Source organism: Lethenteron reissneri, unplaced genomic scaffold, assembly GCF_015708825.2.
Source record: "Lethenteron reissneri isolate LAM-NWPU_2019-01 unplaced genomic scaffold, ASM1570882v1 scaffold_1864, whole genome shotgun sequence".
NCBI lineage: Eukaryota > Metazoa > Chordata > Hyperoartia > Petromyzontiformes > Petromyzontidae > Lethenteron > Lethenteron reissneri.
Genome location: NW_026891624.1, coordinates 431,207 through 438,345, shown reverse-complemented (window position 1 = coordinate 438,345; position 7,139 = coordinate 431,207).

Below are 7,139 nucleotides of genomic sequence, written 5' to 3'. Positions count from 1 at the left end.
GTTTGTGCTGCATTTTTGTTATGGGGCCCATTTCTTAATTTGTTTATTATTTTTTTGTAGTTTTTGCTTGGTAGTCGTAGTTGTCGGTATGTCCATCTGTGAAAAAGAGTTTAATAGCTCATCTGATTCCTCTAGTATCAATACAGATTCTACGTGTGTTTTCGTAGCCAACTGCGTATATGGCATGTGGCCCTTGTATATGTAATTAACGTCGAGCGTTGCAGGATGCTATTGACAGGATGAAACTGCTATATAAAGTGAAACTATTATTATTATTGCTATCATTTGTGATTGCCAGGTCGCTTCTGAACGAGCGAATAGCTCAGTGGTCTTGTCCTGGTAAGATAAAAAAAATAGGTTATACTTACATTTTTATATTTAGCTGAAGTGATTTTCTTACCTTTGCACTCCAACGTGTTTGTGTATTGTGTTGTTGTTGTAACGTTCTAACCTCGTGCCCCTTACCGGACGTCTGTGAAAAAGTGCTTCATAGCTCATCGGATTCTTCCAGCATAAATAAAGATTGTGACGCTGAACTAAGTAACCAGACAGCCAGGCAGCCCGATCACTGAGAGAGAGAGAGAGTTGGTGTATAAGTGGGTGGGCTTTCCAAAGCCTAACGCTCACTGCGAGGTGATCCCAGTGCTGTGTGGTGTCCCCACTCATCAGTGCACACGCTGTGTAGCCCTCAGATGAAACATGTGACAGGTGACCTTTTGGGCAATAGCTCTTTCGAATAGAACGTGAATAGAGAAGAAGGGGTGATTGCGCCATGAACGTGACCTGTGAGTGAGTGTGGGTGGGTGAGTGTGAGTAGGTGGGTGAGTGTGGATGGCTGAGTGGGTGGCTGGGTGAGTGTGATTGGGTGGGTGGTTGAGTGTGAATGGGTGGGTGTGGGTGAGTGGGTGGGTGAGTGAGAGTGGGCGAGTGGGTGAGTGTGAGTGGGTGGGTGGTTGAGTGTGAGTGGGTGGGTGGTTGAGTGTGGGTGGGTGAGTGTGAGTGGGTTGGTGGTTGAGTGTGAGTGGGTGGGTGAGTGTGGGTGGGTGGGTGAGTGTTAGTGGGTGGGTGGGTGAGTGTGGTTGAGTGGGTGGGTGGCTGAGTGTGGGTGGGTGGTTGAGTGTGAATGGGTGGGTGTGGGTGGGTGGGTGGGTGTGAGTGGGTGGGTGGTTGAGTATGAGTGGGTGGGTGAGTGGGTGGGTTAGTGTGAGTGGGTGGGTGAGTTTGAGTGGGTGGGTGAGTGAGAGTGGGTGGGTGAGTGGGTGGGTGAGTGAGAGTGGGCGAGTGTGAGTGGGTGGGTGAGTGTGCGTGGGTGGGTGAGTTTGAGTGGGTGGGTGAGTGGGTGTGTGAGTTAGAGTGGGCGAGTGTGAGTGGGTGGGTGAGTGTGCGTGGGTGGGTTAGTGAGAGTGGGCGAGTGGGTGAGTTGGTGGGTGAGTTTGAGTGGGTGGGTGAGTGGGTGGGTGAGTGTGAGTGGGTGGGTGAGTTTGAGTGGGTGGGTGAGTGGGTGGGTGAGTGTGAGTGGGTGGGTGAGTGTGAGTGGGTGGGTGAGTGTGAGTGGGTGAGTGAGTGTGAGTGGGTGGGTGAGTGTGAGTGGGCAAGTGAGTGTAGGTGGGTGGGTGAGTGTGAGTGGGTGGGTGAGTGTGGGTGAGTGGGTGGCTGGGTGAGTGAGTGTGAGTGGGTGGATGGTTGAGTGTGAATAGGTGGGTGTGAGTGGGTGGGTGGGTGTGTGTGGGTGGGTGGGTGAGTGTGCGTGGGTGGTTGAGTGTGCGTGGGTGGGTGAGTGAGAGTGGGCGAGTGGGTGAGTTGGTGGGTGAGTTTGAGTGGGTGAGTGGGTGGGTTAGTGTGAGTGGGTGGGTGAGTTTGAGTGGGTGGGTGAGTGGGTGGGTGAGTGAGAGTGGGCGAGTGTGAGTGGGTGGGTGAGTGTGAGTGAGCAGGTGGGTGAGTGAGAGTGGTTGAGTGTGAGTGGGTGGGTGGGTGTGAGTGGGTGGATATGCGAGTGTGAGTGGGCGGGTGGGCGGGTGGCTGGGTGAGTGAGAGTGCACGAGTGTGGGTGAGTGGGTGGGTGAGTAGGTGGGTGAGTGATAGTAGGTGGGTGGTTGAGTGTGAGTGGGTGGGTGTGAGTGGGCAAAAACAACCCCCTACCTCCTCGTGGTACCGAGCGGCAACGCTGTGGTGGGGAGGGCCAATTTAGATTGGCCTTTCCCCTCATGGCGTTTGTACCCACAACAGCAGCCAAATGGGAGCTCTGGACGGGTGCGAGGGGCTGGTAACCTCTGCATCTTTAATTAATTACCACAAAACCACAACAAAAAATGTATAAGCTCTTGCCGGAGGCCCCGGGGGGACAGGCGTCTATGATGTCTCCTCGCCAAACCCCATTTGGTGGAGCCAGGAGACTGAATCCTTACCCTCGGGGCTCCTCCAGAAACAACAAAAAACCACTACGTGTGGCCACGTGCAATGGTCGAACGCTCACTGCGGAGGAGAGGCTGCCACTGCTCTGTCAGGAGCTAGATTGGTGCTGCCTGGATCTCTGTGATATTCAGAAGGTCCGGTGGACCGGCTCTGGCTCCTGCCACCATGCGGGGTGGACAGTCCTCTTCTTGGGGCAGGAGACTGCCAAACAACAGGGAGTGGCTCTTCTTCTGAACTAAAGAATGAAGGGGGTATGGAAGCGTGGCGGTGAGGTGTGGAAAGCTGTAAGCCCTAGGCTATTTTGGGCTCGCCTTCCCATCAACCAAAGGCAAGGAGTGGTGGTCGTGGCTTTTATTTCAAGTTAATTTATTAGGTATAGCCCTGTGAGCCATTCGGCTACTTATGCCCCCACCAAAGACGAATATCCGGGGAGGGATGCAGGCAATGCCGATGAGTCAGATGCCTTCTATGACCTCCTGTCACAGGTGCGAGCTAAAGTGGCCTCTCAGGATAAAGTTATCTTGTTGGGAGGCTTTAATGCCCGAGTTGGTGATGATACTGGCACCTGGTCTGGAGTGATTGTAAGGCATGGGACAGATCAGCTCAATAACAACGGCAGGAGGCTGCTAGATTTTTGTGCAGCCCATGGGCTTGTAATTACCAACACACTGTTCCAGCATCAGCGCATCCACACAATATCATGGATGCATGCCGGGTCCAAGCAAGAACATCTGCTGGAACCTTCTGCTGGACTACATAGTGATGGAACAGCGGATGTGGGCCAATGTCCTTGACACCAGGACCTTCCATGGAGCTGATCTGCCCACTTACCATCGACTTGTCATCTGTAAAATGCGCCTGAAATTCTTCCACTCCAGTGGTGGATGTACACCCAGGACCCCATTCAAACCCTTAGTGGCATGGTCTCAGTTAGCTGATGAAAGTTGCAAGCGAAAATTTCATCATCGCTTGCGGCTGGGGTTGGCATCGTCCTCCACTCCTCCTGATGTAGATGGGAAATAGGCGAGGTTTAGGACTGTGGCTCATGCAACTGCAATGGCTGCTTTGGGTACACGATCCAGACCTCCCCAGAGAACCTGGCTGACAGAGGAGGTGTCCCACGTCGGAGAAAGAGGAGGCTTACCGCAGCTTTTGCTCGGAGGTTATTCAACATCGCCTTGCTAGGCACGCTGAGGAGAGGCTTGCGGAGCCCCAATGCGGTTTCAGGTAAGGGCAGTCTTGCACAGATGCCATATTTTCTGTCTGTCTGATACAGCAGAGATGTAGGGAATTCCAACAAGACCTACATCTCTGCTGTATTGACCATGTCAAGGCCTATGATACCATCAGTAGGCCTGGGCTCTGGGTTGTTCTTCGTGCTTTCGGAGTCCCTGACCCTCTGCTCACGATCATTCAGTCCACCTGTGGCATCTGGGTCTGCCCCGTGACCTCCTGCTAGCGGGCATTCGCGACACTTCACGTGGTCTCAAGGTGCACATAGCCTGGCACAAGCGTCGTGGTGACGTCACCGCCATTTAGTGGCGAATCGCGGTTGTTGTTGTTGAGTGAGTGTGAGTAGGCGGGTGAGTAGGTGGGTGAGTGAGAGTGGGTGAGTGAGTGTGAGTGGGTGACCCCCCCAACCCTCCTTGATCCCCCAACCCTCCTTGATCCCCCTAACCCTCCTTGACCCCCCCAACCCTCTTTGACCCCCAACCTTCCTTGAAACTCCAACCCTCCTTGACCCCCCCAAACCTTATTGACCCCCAACCTTCCTTGACCCCCCCAACCCTCCTTGACCCCCCCAACCCTCCTTGACCCCCAACCTTCTTTGAACCCCCAAACCTCCTTGAACCCCCAACCCTCCTTGACCCCAACCCTCCTTGACCCCCTAAACCTCGACCCCCCAACCCTCCTTAACCCCCCCAACCCTCCTTGACCCCCCAACCCTCCTTGACTCACTCCAACCCTCCTTGACCCCCCCAATCCTCCTTGACCTCCCCAACCCTCCTTGACCCCCAACCCTCCTTGACCCCCCCAATCCTCCTTGACCCCCCAACCCACCTTTACCCCCTCTACCAACCCTCCTTGACCCCCCCCCCACCACTCCAACTTCACCTCCTCGTGCACCGAGGCGGCCTTCATGGGCGGCTCGCCTCGCTGCCAGCACTTGTCCCAACGAGCTGTACAGGCTACACGGGACGGGGACTTTTGTTCTGTGTGGATGGCAGGCGAGGCGAGTGGGGAGGGGGGCCTGCGGGTGGGGTTCTGGAGGGGTCTGGGGGGGGGTGTCTGGGGGGGTCCAATGAATGTTAAAGGCGGAAGGCTGCCCGCGAGTAACCCTGCTAGGGTCGCCCTGCGTGGAATCCCCGTGTGAGGTTTTGAGTCTCAGCTGCTCTCTGTGCTCATGGGGGACCCCCTCACACCACCCCCTATATAGCCTTAATAGGCTGTGAATGGGTAGGTGGGTGAATACGTGTGTGAGTGAGTGGGTGAGTGCGTGAGTGAGTGGGTGAGTGGATGGGTGAGTGAGTGAGTTAGTGAGCGAGTGGGTGAGTGGGTGGGTGGTTGAAAGAGTGAACGGATGAGTTAGTGGGTGAGTAAGTGAGTGGTTGAGTTAGTGGGTGAGAGAGTTGGTGAGTAGGTAAGCGAATGAGTGAACGAGTGAGCGGTTGAGTGAGCGGGTGAGTGAGTGGGTTAGTGAGCGAGTGAGTGGGTGAGTAAGCCGGTGAGTGAGTGTGTAAGTCAGTGTGCAGCGCGCTCGGTTATAAACACGCCCAACACCAGTGATGAACCGGTCCTGGGCCTCCCCTAGGTCGATTCAGCCTCAACTAACAGCACTTGTCCCTACAGTATCTTAAAGACTATAGGGGGATCTTTGCATTTGTAAGAAGAACCTTTCCCAGAACGGCGTATATTGTACATATTCCTTTGGAGGCCACAAAGACAAATATCTCCCTTGTAGGCACTGGGGCAAGTGCTGTTAGTAATGGCTATGAAGGCCGGCACGGCACACCAAGAGGTGGTGTTCACAACTTCACATTACCATGCCCTGCCGCCTTTGTCTCCCCAGTGCTGACAATTGTACCCCCCATCACTACGTGTAACCTGGTTTCCTCCCTTAACATAATATATCTTCAAAGAATATCCTGAAGCAGTAGAATATCGCTAGATACAACCACATTTTCCCATGTGCTTTTGTAACGATTAAACTATTAAAACTACTTTTTTATTTTACCATGTACGGCCCACTGAGCTACGTAGCTCTTTTTCAGAAGCGAACTGGTCACAAATGATAGCCCAACGAAGTGGCTTATCATGTGGACATTTACAAGAACGTGATGTGTGATTCTAAATGTGGAGGGAAAACCGGAGGACCTGGAGAAAAATCCACCTGACCATGGGGAGAAACACACTGCAGGCTGCGAATTTACAGCAGACATCAGGGTGGGGATCGAACCCACATCTCCTGTATACTAGGCGACGGAGTTAACATCCACTTCTGTGAGCCTTTCTGAGTGGACCAGAGTATCACTAGACGAAGTGATTTCAGACATAGCTCTGTGATATCCACTTCCGTGGGAAATAACTGACATTAACATACCAAACGTATATGCATGTTTGATTAAGGTTAATGTTAGTGTCTAGGCATGTATGTTGAACTTCTTTGGCACCGTACGTAGCCAACCATGCTCATCGGAGGTGCGAGAGAAGGAAAATCAGACGAGACACAAAAATAAGTTCTAGAGAAATGAGTTCGTCAATCTAGACGATGAGAAGGAAGAGCGTTCCAGACGGCCGCAAAAGCAGCGCATCTGAAAGCGCCGCGCGATGATGATGATTCGGTGACGGTCTGTGTTCGATGGCCAGCCAGAAGCCGCCGCCGCCTCTGCTCCTTTACATAGTCAGCGAGATCTTGACTTAAAGCTTTCGTGACTGCAGAAATTCATATTCTTTGGGTCTTTCGGTAAAGTCACGTGGACAGGTTCAAAGAAAATAACAAAAAATAACAAAAAACTACGACGTTTTGATCACAACAGACGCTTGTTTTGTGATCGAAACGTCGTAATCGTAGTTTATATTTTCTTTGAACTTATCTACGTGACTTTTTCTTTGAACCTATCTACGTGACTTTACCGAAGACCCAAAGAATGAGATCAGCGAGGTAACATATCACGGGGCTCCCAACTTTCTTTTCATAAAGAGCTTGCAATTATTTGGTTTTCGTTGTAAGGCGTTCCTTCGTAGTATCTTGCTCTTTTACAGATTCGGTAATTATGAAAAAAATACTACTTAGGAAGCTTAAGGATTGCACAAATAACAAAATAAAACAGTTGACCAGCGTGGTGAGGTATGGTCAAACCACCACCGCCACGATTGGCACGGCGTGCGGAACCTGGCCATTCGTCAATCAGTGGGAACGATGAAGCTGTTAACGTGATTATGAAAGCTATAAGAAGAGGCCTTTATGGCAATAAAACAGGAGTTGTGTTAAGATGTTCGAACACCAAATAAACAACCCACCTATTGCAAGGCATCAAGTCCGCATTAAGCACACGTACTCGTGACAGAAGGCAGCTTGCCTTTGGTGTAGGCCAATCAGTGTCAAAGGCAATGCAAATAACATTATCAGAGCATGCTCGCTTCCATGCTTTGCCACAAGCACAAGTTTAGCCACAGGGCGCCGCGGTGGCGAGGAGATGTTAACTCCCTCGCCTGGTACACAGGAG